At 37.4% G+C, this 15,000-nt stretch overlaps 1 protein-coding gene across 1 annotated transcript in view; it reads left to right on the top strand.

Moving 5' to 3' along the window:
• Nucleotides 1-15,000, top strand: part of LOC106874480 (zinc finger protein castor homolog 1) — a 171,015-nt gene that overhangs the window by 82,820 nt on the left and 73,195 nt on the right. Inside the window, exon 2 of the mRNA XM_089361126.1 lies at nt 7,342-7,400. The gene's annotated coding sequence lies outside the window, so the exon portion shown is untranslated. The remainder of the gene's footprint in view (nt 1-7,341; nt 7,401-15,000) is intronic.

Genomic DNA, 15,000 nt, shown 5'->3' with positions numbered 1-15,000 from the left:
GTTATTTTAAACTTAAACTTCGTTCAAATTGTATTTAAAACAACGATAATTTAAAACAATGATAATTTATGTAAGCTGTCTTTTGTATATAATATACATGTTATTATAATGGATGAAGGGAGGATTATTGAATGGTTATTATTTTGATATTTTGATATTTTGATATTTTTAATAATTTTTCTATCTTTATAAAATAAGTATTTCATATTAATTCATTTGGTACTTATTGTTGGTTGAGATATATACATCTAATTATTGTTCTACTTACGATCTGATGATTAGCTATATTTTTTAATAGAATTTATTTTCGATAATTTCAATTGATTTTAATCGATTTAAATTTCCTTTCTATTTGAAAATTAGTTATGAAACACGTGTAATCATTTTATCATATTTATCTTATGATATTTACTTTGCTTTATCTTATACTCATTTATTGTGCTTTTAATTGTTAATTTTTCTATATGTGATAGTGGATTTTCATCGATGAGTTCTTGAAACTTGGTTATTTTCCCTAAAACTATATATTTTATATATATTTTATCTATAAAGCTCAATTTAATTTTAATTTTTTATAAATTGATTTTAATTGAGTTTTTACCTGTAATTTTGGATTTTGTCCCTAATATTATTATTATATATATATACACATACACACACACACACGTGTTTGTATGTGTATGTCTGTCCTCCCTACCACCACTTGGAGTTGGTTTGTTTTAGGTCACTGTAACTTAGCAGTACAGCAGAAGAGACTGATAGAATAAATGCCAAGCTAAAAAAAAAAAAGTACAGGATTTGTTCAACTAAAACTTTCAAGGTGGTGCCCCAGCATGGTCACAGTCCACTGAAGTAAAAGATAGATGTATAGCCACAACACATACAGTGGTATACAAATATACAAAGACATAACATGTATACGTAGACACACGCTTTCATACATACATGAATACATAGATACAGCCACACACATGCATACACACAGAGCCATACACATACACACAGAGCCATACACATACACACAGAGCCATACACATACACCAGCATACCTGGGCACACATATACAGAGGCATACACATACATGCACATAACATGTGGTACAAGTCATTACTTGCTTGAAGTCAGTCATGTAAGATTTTTTTGTTTTTGACAGCTGGGGATTGTCTTTGATGTTGAGGCATATTTCCAGGGGACTGGATTGAAACTGGTACCTACCTCTCCACTTAACCACCTTCCTACCTACCTACCTACCTACCTACCTACCTACCTACCTATCTACCTACCTCACTGCATCACTACTTAACACCCCTCCCCTTCTGTTACCACCTCTCTGTCTATCTACCTTTCTATCATCTCTACTTCTATCCTCTTTCACTCTCCTTCTTTTTCCCTCTATTTTTCTCTCCCTCTACTTCTCTCTGCCTCTACTTCTCACCAACTCTTTCTACCTTTACCAATTTCTATGTTTATTTCTCTCTCTCCCTCTCTACTTACCTCTCTCTAACTCCTATCTCTCTCTCTAACTCCTGTCTCTCTGACTCCCTCTACTTCTCTCCACCACTGTACTTTTCTACCTATCTCTCTGTCAATACATCTCCTTCTATTCCTCTGTCTCTCTACCTCTCTCTAACTTTCTACCTATCTCTCTGTCAATACATCTCCTTCTATTCCTCTGTCTCTCTACCTCTCTCTAACTTTCTACCTATCCCTCTGTCTCCACATACCTCTCTCTATCTCCTACCTTTGTCTATCTCTCTCTATCACCTTCTGCCTCTCTCTAACCCTCACTATCTTTCTAACTCCTCTCTCTGTCACCCTGTCCCTTCCACAGTTTGTATCTCTCTCTCTCTCTCCTTGTCTCTCTCTTACTGTCTGTCTGTCTCTGTCTACCCCTCTCTTTATTTTCTAACCATACAGCCTTCTGCCCACAGCATAGCTTTTAGAAGTGGTATTCATAATGGTGGTGAAGGGGGTTGTGTCAGTGGTGGTAGTGGTGGTGGTTGAGGTGGTGATGATGGTGGTAGTAGTAGTGGTCATGGTAATGGTCAAGATGGTGATGATGGTGGTGGTGATGGTGATGTTAATGGTTGTGATAATGGTGATGATGATGATGGTGGTCCTGATGGTGGTGAAGGTGTTAGTGGTGGTAATGGTGGTGGTGGTGGTGGTGCTAATGGTGGTGGTGGTGGTGGTGATGACAATTACTGTAATGATGGTAGTTATAATACTGACAGCATAGTATTGATTGCAGTAGCAGCAGCAGCAGCAGTAGTAGTAGTAGCAAACATGCATGCACACCCACCCACACCCCCAGTGACTTGAGTTTCACACCATTTTGATTTGAAAAATCCTTCAAATCGAAGTGGCCTGAAACTTGAGCCATGAGAAAAAGAAATTTAATTGTACATGTGTATGTATGTATGTAGTGTGTATATGTGTGTGTGTGTGTGTGTGTGTGTATGTAATGTGTATGGGTGTATGTATGTACATGGGTAGATATATATGTGTGTGTATATGTACATATATATGTATTGTATGTGTATATGTATATATGTTTGTGTGTATATATGTATGTGTGTGTGTATATATGTCTATATACATAGATGTGAATATATATATTTCTCCAATAATATTTGTGTATGTGTGTGTATATATATATGTATATATGTGTATATATATATATATATATATATATATATATATATATATATATATATATACACACACACACACGCACACATACATTTTTTTTAAGTGTTAACGTTTTGTTTTCTTAATATTTGTTGTTGGAAATATATTTAATTTATAATTTATGTCAACTTCACTTTGCACCAGGCAATCTCATATGTTCCCTCTCTCCTTTGTTTCCCTACTCTCTCTCTCTCTCTCTCTCTCTCTCTCTGTGTCTTTCTCTGCTCCCCTCCCCCAGCGCATTCTATCCCCCATTCTCTTGTTACATAACTTCTGGCTTTGTGTTTTGCATGTTTCCCATTTAGTATTCTTGGCTGTCTCTTATTTTTTTTTCTTCTTGTCTTTAACTAAGAATGGATGGTATGATATAACCATTCAGAGAAGTGCATGTGAGTGGATTTGGTGGATGGAAACTGAAAGAAGCCCATCGTGCATATACAGTATTTTAATGTGTATAATGAACCCTTTTTTGTCAAAAATTAGGTTAAAAAAATATATCAGTTTCTTATACATAGATAGTATCATAATCCCTTACAAAACCTATTTTCCAAATTTTAAGCCCCCCAAATTAGGGGGGTCCTTATACACGAGGGTTCCTTATACATGTTAAAATATGGTATGTGAGTGTGTGTGTGTGTGTGTGTGTGTGTGTGTGCATCTTTGTGTTTGTCTCCCACTATCACTTGATGGTAGTGTGTTGAAGTCCCTGCAACTTAGCAGTTCGGCAAAAGAAACTGATAGAATAGGTACCAGTACTTCAAGAGAAATAAATACTGGGATTGATTCATTTGACTAAAATTCCTCTAGGCAGTGCCCCAGCATGGCCACAGTGTAATGACTGAAACAAGTAAAAGATAAAAATACCCTGTCATCTGCTGGAAAATGGTAGGGGTTTGCTTCCCTTCTTGCAATATATATGTTCAGGGTGCAGTGCTGCTCTGATAACCAGCTAGTGGAAGATCTACCTGGGGTTAAACTAGTAGTAACATGAAACGGCCAGATTGATGTGATTAACTTTACTCAATATTGCAAACTCTCTTTTACTCTTTTACTTTTTTCAGTCATTTGACTGTGGCCATGCTGGAGCACCGCCTTTAGTCGAGCAAATCGACGCCAGGACTTATTCTTTGGAAGCCTAGTACTTATTCTATCGGTCTCTTTAGCCGAACCTCTAAGTTACGGGGATGTCAACACACCAGCATTGGTTGTCAAGCGATGTTGGAGGGACAAACACAGACACACAAACATATACATACACACACACATATATACATACATATATACGACGAGCTTCTTTCAGTTTCCGTCTACCAAATCCACTCACAAGGCTTTGGTCAGCCTGAGGCTATAGTAGAAGACACTTGCCCAAGGTGCCATGCAGTGGGAATGAACCCAGAACCATGTGGTTGGTAAGCAAGCTACTTACCACACAGCCACTCCTGCGCCTACATGAAAATTCTGAGTTTCAAATAATGTGTTCTTGAAACCTTTTTGGAATCAGTAAAAGAAATGCAACCGAAAAACCCATTTACTCTCTTGTAATTTTCACACGATTCTTCAATATTTTTAATTGAACATTCCAGAAAGAATAGTAATTTGTACTGTAGAAGAAACTCTCAGATTTGAATCAGTTTGTTAAGTGTCATGCATGAACCTTTTGGCTCTTGAGTCATTTTTGTAACTTTTGTAAAAGAAAATAACTGGATACAGATGACAAATTAAGAAGAAAAAAACTCTATGGCGGCCTCCTCCAGATGACCAACAAGTGGATGGTTGCAATTTATTGGTCATTATTACTGAGGCAGTCATCATCTGGGAACCAATCTTTAGGAGAATGAACAGGGTGGTCTTCCAAAACTAGGGTCAGGACCCAGAGGAGGTACTTATGTCATTGATGATAGATCAAGATACGTGATGATGATGATGTTCCATTTGTCATTGAAGACTGAGATCTGAGAGAAGTGTCAGTTGTAGACAATATGTAATGAGGATAGAATTAATAAGTATGTGTAAGAATATTTTTATCTTAAAAATGAAATTATGTTAATTTGATTTTTTTTTTTACTTTATATTTTTAGCAAAAACTAAGGATTAAGAACAAGATATTGATTAAAAAGTATTTAGTTGGGAGATCTAATCCACACTGTAAAGTAGTTGTCATTTGGAAGGGCATTGATCTGTAAAAACCCATGTCAAAACTGACCTCACCTGTGCTGGTTCCACATAAAAAAACACTCAGCTCACTCTGTGGAGTGGTTGGTGTTAGGAAGGGCACCCAGCTGTAAAAAAAACCATGCCAAAACAGACACAGAAGTATGGTGCAGTCTTCTGCCTAGCCAGCTCCTGTCAACCATCCAACCCATGCCAGCATGGAAAGCAGACACTAAATGATGATGTTGGTAATGATGATGATTATATTTAGTTAGGGGAGTCAAAAGGAGGAGGAGATAAGCAGAAGGTGGTGCCTGAAATATGAGGTAGTCTCACAAAGAAGAGCCTGAAGGGCAAGAGAGCCAAAAGGGGAGAGGTCTGAAGGATAAGGGAGTCAGAAGGGTTAGAAAGGTAGAAGGGGAGCGTTGGAAAAGCAATAGCCAAAGGAAGGAGTCTGAAGAGTAAGGTAACCAGAGAGAGGAGTCTGAAAAATGAGATAGCTAGGAGAGGGGTCTGATGAGTGAGTTAACCAGAAAGGGAGGGAAGGATCTGAAGGGCAAAGTAGGCAGAAGGAGGTGTCTGAAGGGTGCAGTAATCAGATGGGTGAAGTAACTGGAAGGATGAGTCAGGAAAACAAAGTGGTTAGAGGGAAGGGGTCTGAAAATTAACCCATGAGGAATACTTTCTTAGCTCTACTCTTTTTCTTCTGCCCTTCTCCTTTGGGGTTCATGATCTTGCAAGCTTCATTGTGACCTCAATAGTACTACTGACACTAAAAGGAGCACCCTGTACATATTTGAAAGTAGTCGGTATTAGGAAGGGCATCCAGTTGTAGAAACCTTGCCAAAACAATTCTGACAGCTTAATTCCTTACAACTACTACTACTACTACTACTACTACTACCACCACCACCACCACCACCACCACCACCACCAATAATAATGATAATAATAATAATAATAATAATGATAATCCTTTCTATTATAGGCACAAGGCCTGAAATTTGGGGGAGGGGACAAGTCAATTACATTGCCCTCAGTACACAACTGGTACTTAATTTATCGACCCTGAAAGGATGAAAGACAAAGTCGGGCTCGGTGGAATTCGAACACAGAACGTAGCAGCAGATGAAATATAATAATAATAATAATAATAATAATAATAATAATAATAATAATGATTTCTTTATTAATAACAGGGGTTTACATTAAGAAAAACATTATGGACAGTACAGGACAGAATAAAGAATATGTGTGTGTGAGTGTTTTGTTGTGAGGGTTTTGCATGTAAACAAGACTAACATTAAAAAAAAAATCAATAGGGAGGAGTTGTTCGAGGGCTGTTCATAGAAAAACCCTATAAAAACCATGGGTACCCTGACTTTTGGGGTACCCATGGTTTTTTTCTTTCTTTCCTTTTTTCCAACTACAGGTGTATGCTCAGGGCAGGCTTGTTCACTCTCACCATTTCTTGCTACTTTCATCCACCTTTCTGCAAACTGGCTACAAGACAACACTTCCCTCTCTGCTCTTATTTTTCTTTTTCAAATGAAACTTGAAGAAGTTGGTCAGAGATTGGCCAAAGAGAAAAGTTTTTTTGTCTTCAGCCCCTTCAATCTTGTTTACCATACAACCTCTTTTGCTATGACCACTAGGCATATAAACACAGCCTTTCCTTCCTGCTTGAAATAATAATAATAATAATAATAATAATAATAATAACCCTTTCTACTAAAGGCACAAGACCTGGAATTTTGGGGGAGGGGACTAGTCGATTACATCGATCCCAGTGTTTTACTGGTACTTAATTTATTGACCCCGAAAGGATGAAGGGCAAAGTCGACCTCAGCAGAGAATTTGAACTCAGAATGTAAAGACAAACTGCTGCTAAGTATTTTATCCGGTGTGTTAATGATTCTGCCAGCTTGCTGCCTTAGTAGTAGTAGTAGTAGTAGTAGTAGTAGTAGTAGTAGTAGTAGTAGTAGTAGTAGTAGTAGTAGTAGTAATAATAATAATAATAATAATATTAATAATAATAATCCTTTCTACTATGGGCACAAGACCTGAAATTTTAGAGGAGGTTAGTTGATTACACAAACCCTTCTGCTCAACTGGTATTTATTTTATCAACCCTAAAAGGCAAAGCTGACCTCAGTGGAATAATAATAATAATAATAATAGTAATAATAGTTGCTTCTAATTCAGATGCAAGTCTAGCAGTGTTGAGGGAAGGTATTAGCTGGTACCATCAACCTCTAATAATTGGCTGGTATATTGTGTTATTTTATTGGCCCTAAAAGGATGAAGATGCATGTTGACGTTGGTATGATTTGAACTAACAACATAAAGAGCTTGAAGAAATGCCAGTGGGCATTTGGTCTGATGCTCTAATGATTCTACCAACTGAAAAAGAAAATGATTGATGAATTTCAATTAACGAATATTAATTGGATTTTTATAGTGATGTCTTAACGACACTATTTTTTTTTTTAATTGCAGGACATGTTGGCAGATGATTGAAGAATTACATAGAACACGGAGGAAACAACATGCAAATGGTATGGATGTCTTTGTATATCTCTCCTTCTCTCTTTTTTTTTTGCTCTTTCTCCCCCCCCCCCAACCAAAATCTGTAAATGGAAGCTGTGTATGAAGTTTGATGGACTGTTCTTAGGAAATGTACCAAGCCACCCATGTAATGTGGGTTGGCACTGGATCTCCCTATATTCTATCCGTGTTTACTGCTATCTGAGTAAGTGGTGTGTAGGTAGTTGCTGAGATTGGTCAAGAGAGAGAGAGAGTGGGGGGAGCAGGGAAGTAGAGAGCAACAGATGTGGGTCATGAGTAACTGAGGTAAGGGAGTACTTACTTGTTTGTGTGTGGAGGCGCAATGGCCCTGTGGTTAGGGCAGCAAACTCGCAGTCATAGGATCGCGGTTTCGATTTCCAGATGGGGCGTTGTGAGTGTTTATTGAGTGAAAACACCTAAAAGCTTCACGAGGCTCCAGCAGGGGATGGTGGCGAACCCTGCTGTACTCTTTCACCACAACTTTCTCTCACTCTTTCTTCCTGTTTCTGTTGTGTCTGTAATTCAAAGGGTCAGCCTTGTCACACTGTGACACGCTGAATATCCCCGAGGACTATGTTAAGGGTACACGTGTCTGTGGAGTGCTCAGCCACTTGCACGTTAATTTCACGAGCAGGCTGTTCCGTTGATCGGATCAACTGGAACCCTCTACGTCGTAAGTGACGGAGTGCCAACAACTTGTATGTGTGCAATATTCACCTGGGTGGGTCGGACCAGATCTGAACACCAAGTTCACCACCTCCCTTTGTGAACACTGACCACATCTAACAGTTGGCTGCAGTTGAGGCTATAACGGATACTCACTTCCGGCCCCATTGCCAAAGACCACAGACACCAGATAACACGGACACCATGCCGATAGTCATCATTTCACTGTTGAGGCGTCAAGCTCATGTTCGAATTTTCAGTGGGAATACAAGTTCACGTGTGGTCCCTGGTTAATTGCATGCCTAAGGGAGTGATTGATGGTTAACAGTTCAGAAGGGTGATGGCAAAGAAAAAAGGGATCAGATATGGGGAGTTTGAGGAGATCCAGTGTTATCCCACATTATATTGGGCAACATAAAACTGAAGCTGATTAGTAAAAAAAACCTTGTATGTGTTTATATGTATATATGTGTATTTATATGTTTATATGTATATAATGCATATGTGTGTAATGTACATGTGTGGGTTATATGTATATATATGTATGTGTGCATGTGTGTACATATGTGAGCATACATGTGTGTGTATGTACATATGACCAGAGGTCAGCAGCTTTTTCATAATACTGAATCTGAAGGACCCGGCCACATTAAAAGAATCTGCTGACCTCTGACTTGGTTGTGGTTTATGCTTCCAATTCTTGTGCCAGGTTGGAATATACTATGATAATTCTGCCGGTGCATCTGGAAGGAAAATGAGAAAGTTAAAATTTGGTGCATGCTGTGTGCACATTATGAGAGATCATTATGCCTGCTATAGTTTGTTCATAAATATACTCAATAAAACACATATATATATACACACACATATATATATATATATATATATATATATATATATGTATATAAATATATGCATATAAATGTATATGTTTATATGTATGCATGTGTATTTATATCTATATATATGTGTATGCATATATGGGCGTATGTGTGTATATGTATGTATATATATATATGTATATATATATACACATACATATATATATATATACATGTGTGTGTATATATATATATACATGTGTATATATATATATATACGTATGTATATATATATATATATATATATATATATATATATATATATATATAGACACACACACACATACATACATACATACATACATGCATACATACATATATATATATATACATGCATAAATATCTAACTAGCTATACACGCATGCGTGCACACACACACACACACACACACACACACACACATAAACGTTTAATCATTAAAAAATAGAGATCTCTAAAGGTAAGAAAACTGAATAAAAACAAACTCTGGACAAACCTCATTTGCATCTTTTCAGCAGATGGTCAGTAAAAAGTAGAAAAACATTCAACAAAAAATGAAACCTAAAACAAAAAAAAAATAAAGAAATATTCTTTTTCTTTCACAAAAATATAAATCATTTCAGCTAAAATTATAAATTCTTTTTATTTATTTGATATTCAACAACTGTTTTCTTAGCTTACTTTTCTTAATTTGTTTTAGGTTTTTTGTTTTTTTTAACAGAAAGTAATTTATTGTAAATATTCAGATTTTTATATATTTAACAATTGGATAATTTTATGTTCCATTTACTGTTGACCTATTATTTACTGCAGAACAGTAATTTCTTTTTCCCTCTCTTTCCCATTTTTTGTGTCTTTTTTTTTTTCTTCTTTTTTTGTTCTTCTATGAAATATTTATTTCTGAAATTAATTGCTATCTATTATTTCAAACAGAGTTTAAAACTGATATAATAAATTACATTTCACTTCTACCATATGTTTCCTGCCTATATTTGTATTATAAGTGACTCATAAGGTGCAATCATTGAGGCCCTAACATGGCTGTGTGGTTGAATAGACCTAGATGGGGCAGTGTGGTGAAAAAGTTTGCTTTTGCAGTCACAAATGGCATTGGGTTTGGTCTCACCATGCAGAACCTTGAACAAATGTCTTCTAATATAACCTTGGGCCAATCGATGACATATGAATGAATTTGGTTGACAAAAACTTTATGGAAGCCTTTTGTATCTGTATCATCATCATTTAATGTCTGATGGCCATGCTGGCATGGGTTGGACAGTTTGACCAGGGCTGGTAAGCTAGAAGGCTGCACCAAACTTAAGTTTGAATTGGCGTGGTTTTCTATGGCTGGATGCCCTTCCTAATGCCAATCACTCTGAGCAGTACTTTTATTTCAAAAGGCCAACCTTGTCAAATTCTGTCATACTAAATGTCCCCTGAGAACTGTGTTAAGGGTACTTGTGCATGTGGAATACTCAGCCACTTGCACTTTAATTCCACAAGCAGGCTGTTCCATCGATTGGATCAACTGAAACCCTTGCTGTTGTAACTGACAGAACACTAGTTTTAATGTATTTCGAACGGTGGATCTTGAAGCAGATAAAGCTACAAATAATAGTGTGTAAATATTGGGTAAAAAACAACCCTTTGGATAGTAAAAGTCAAAGGCTGCCTGTAGGACAGGAACCCACATTTCCTGTAAACATGACACAAATACCTTTCACTTTTTCTATTCAGAGGGTCTTTTAGTCCAGTATCCACATGCTATTATTTGTAGCTTTATCTGCTTCAAGATCCACTGCTCAAAAAAAAAAAAAGAATCATTTCATGTATTCCTGAAGTTTATAAAATCGTAGGATATCAATAATATATGTATATATATATATATATATATACGCATGTGCAGGTATGTGTGTGTGTGTGTGTATTTTTGTGTCTGTCACTCTCCATCACTGCTTGACAATTGCTCTTGGTTTGTTTACATCCTGTATACTTGGTGGTTTGGCGCAAAAAAGGGACGAATGAAGGTGAGTCCCAACTTACTTGGGATTGATTTGTCCTTCTAACCCAGGGATTGGCAATATAGTCAGGATTGATCCGCTGGGTCTCTATGGCTATCTGGATCTCTTTGAGTCTATATTGACTCAGATAGCCATAAAAATTTAGATCCATGTGGCTGTCCAACAGGTATTAAAGCACTTGAAATAATTCTCACCTTATAGGCGTAGGAGTGGCTGTGTGGTAAGTAGCTTGCTTTCCAACCACATGGTTCCGGGTTCAGTCCCATTGCGTGGCACCTTAGGCAAGTGTGTTCTACTATAGCCTCGGGCCGACCAAAGCCTTGTGAGTTGATTTGGTAGACAGAAACTGAAAGAAGCCCGTCGTATATATGTATATATATGTATGTGTGTGTATATGTTTGTGTGTCTGTGTTTGTCCCTCCAACATCGCTTGACAACCGATGCTGGTGTGTTTACATCCCCGTAACTTAGCGGTTCGGCTAAAGAGACCGATAGAATAAGTACTAGGCTTACAAAGAATAAGTCCTGGGGTCGATTAGCTTGACTAAAAGGCGGTGCTCCAGCATGGCCACAGTCAAATGACTGAAACAAGTAAAAGAGTATGTAACTGTTAGCATGGTTGTCTTCCAAGCAGTTGCTCTGAGTTTTGGCCCTTGGCTAACGCAGGCACGAGCCTTATAGGCACCGATACAGCTGTGTGGTATGAAGTTTGCTCCCCACACCACACGGTTCTGGGCACCTTGGTCAGTTGTCTTCTACTATAGCCCTAGGCCAGCCAAAGCCTTGCGAGTGGCTTTAGTAGTTGGAAACTGAAGGATCTATATGAAAAACGATCCTGTCTTACATAGTTATATGTATGAAAATGTTTGTCCTCAAATTCATGATAATATTAATAATATTATGCACCCAAATTACCCAGCTGTGTTGAAGTGTTGTAAAATATGTTGAAAGTGGGAGCAGGAATGTTTTTCTCTCTCTCTTTCTCTCTTATTCACCAAAACCAGTAAGAGCATGTTTCTAGGTGTATACATGCACACACATATATATATATGTGTGTGTGTGTGTGTGTGTGTGTGTGTCTGTACATATATATATGTACATATATACATATATATATATACACACACATGTATTTGTATATATTTATGCATATATATATATATGTATGTATATATCTATATGTATACATACACACACGTATATATATATATATATGCACATATATGTATATATATGGATACATATATAAATGTATATACACATGTATATATACATATATATACACAAATATATATACATATACAGCTACAGATATGCATATATATATATATATATATATATATATATATACATGTGTATATACACACATATAGATGTATGTATGTATGTATATATATATATATATATATATATATATATATATATATATATATATATATATATATATATATAGTATTGTTGGTCTTGGTCTATAAACATTTCTGTCATTTTTACCAAAGAACATTTTTCCAAGAGAAGAAAATCAAGTCTGATCATGTCTTTGTTTTATCCTGAAACACTTTGTTATTAATATCATGTAATTTATATAATATAGGTCGATGCTGGTTCTGAATTCACAACATATAGCATTTTTTTTTTCTGTGGTTATTTTCATGACTTTTTGGTTATAATGCAGGTTTTTTTTATTTTGTTTTCATTATATTTTGCTTTTAATTTTTGTTTGAAAGTTTTTTTATAATTTATATATATATATATATATATATATATATATTATTAATGTTATATCTATATGTGCATGTGCGTGTGTGTGTGTGTGTGTATTACATTAATATAAGCATAGGTGTGGCTGTGTGGTAAGAAGTTGGCTTCCAAACCACATGGTTCTGGGTTCAGTCCCACTGTTTGGCATCTCGGACAAGTGTCCTCTACTATAGCTTTGGGCTAACCAAAATCTTGTGTGTGGATTTGTTGGACGGAAACTGAAAGAAGTCCGTTGTGTGTGTGTATGTGTGTATCTGGGAGATGGCCCTACTTGATATGTAAGAAAGGTTTTGGTAGAAACTCCATACATTGTATCCAGTGCAAGCTTTGGATACAATGGTATCGCAGGAAGGTCAAAGGTGAACATAGTCTTGTGTGGCAAATGTGCAGGTACCATAAACACTAAAAATGTGCAGACAATAGACTCCCTCAAATGCTTGGGAGGTGTGGTGGGGATCATTAGAAGTAGTAGATAGCTTCTGTTACCTAGGAGACCAAGGTAGCAGTAGAGAGGAAGTTCTGAAAGTGTAGTTGCTAGAATAAGAACAGGCTGGTAGGCTGGGAAAAGTTCAGGGAGCTTCTACCTTTGTTGGTTTACTAAGGGCCTCTCCCTCAAAGTGAAAGGCAGATTGTGTGACGCCTGTGTACATACAGCTATGTTACATAGCAGTGAAACATGGGCTTTGACTACAGAGGACTTGCGAAGGCTTGAAAGAAATGAAGCTAGCATGCTCCACTGAATAGGTAATGTCAGTGTGCACACATGACAATGTGTAAGTGATTTAAGAGGAAAACTGGATATAAGAGGCATCAGATGTTGTGTGCAAGACAGAAGACTGTGATGGTTTGGTCATGTCATGCATATAGATGAGGATAGCTGCATAAATAAGTGCTGATCTCTAATTGTGGAGGGTACTTGTGGAAGAGGTAGACCCAGGAAGATGTGGGATGATGTGGTGAGAAGGGATCTTCGGATGTTGGGCCTCACTGAAGAAATGTAAAAGGACTAGGAGATGTGGTGGTTTGCTGTACTTGATAAGACACATCAAGCTAAGAAAATCACTGTCTTCCGCTTATACAGGTGTGTTCTTTTAGGTGCTGGAGCCACATAAAAAACACCCAAGCCAGTGGTGTGTAAATGCACCCCCCCCCTCCCCAGCATATTCTGTTATGTTGTTGGTGTTAGGAAGGGCATCTAGGTGAAGAAACCATACCACAATAGACAATTGGGGTCTGGACAGTTCCCAGCTGTTAAGCTGTCCAACCCATGCCACCATGGAAAACGGATGTTAAATGATGATATATATATATTAAGGGTCCTTTCTCTGCATTTACTTGTCCCGTTTTCCAATCTTTCTTGTTGTTCATGTATTTCACTCATTTTTCCCTCGTTTGTTTACATATTTCATGATATTTGCACTGTTGGTGACGTCCTCTACCTATATATGCATGTATATCATCATCATCATCATCATTGTTTAACGTCCACTTTACATGCTAGCATGAGTTGGACGATTTGACTGAGGACTGGTGGACCAGGTGGCTACACCAGGTGGCTACACCAGGCTCCAATTTGATTTGGCAGAGTTTCTACAGCTGGATGCCCTTCCTAACGCCAACCACTCCGAGAGTGTAGTGGGTGCTTTTACGTGTCACCCGCTCGAAGGCCAGTCAGGCGGTACTGGCAACGGCCATGCTCAAAATGGTGCTTTTTACGTGCCACCTGCATTGATATAAACATGCATGCAAAACTTTATGAGCACATGCTACCCTTTCATAGTCCCCCCTCCAATAACCTGACCGATTTCTAATTGCCATGTGCTCTATTTCTTGTCCTCAATTTGGTCAATTTCCCCATCGCCATGCAGTATTTTCCAACTAACTGTTACCCATATACCAACATCAAACCACGACACCACATGACCTTCCTTGACCAATCGCAGCCCACCTTACGGTAATAGCAATTAACTTCTGTCATTCAGATTCAAAATGGCTAATGACTAGCATCACACTTGAAACTCAAGAGTGCCAATGAATTTGAATCAAACTGTTTTGATCCATACATGTAACTCCCAATAAATTGGTTCAGTGTCCTTCTTTTACTTCTCCACTCACTTATATGTGTGTGTGTGTGTGTGTGTGTGTGTGTGTGTACAGAGAGAGAGAGAGAACATGGTTGAGTACTCTGCAGGAGCTTGAGGTGTGGTGGGGAGATGGGCAAAATGCTAAGGATGGGTGGTGGATATAACATAACTTGGGTGGAAAGCACGAAACATCACTTC

Source organism: Octopus bimaculoides, chromosome 12 (genome assembly GCF_046866305.1).
Source record: "Octopus bimaculoides isolate indiv1 chromosome 12, ASM4686630v1, whole genome shotgun sequence".
Classification (NCBI taxonomy): Eukaryota; Metazoa; Mollusca; class Cephalopoda; order Octopoda; family Octopodidae; genus Octopus; species Octopus bimaculoides.
This window is presented reverse-complemented; position numbering and strand designations above follow the sequence as displayed.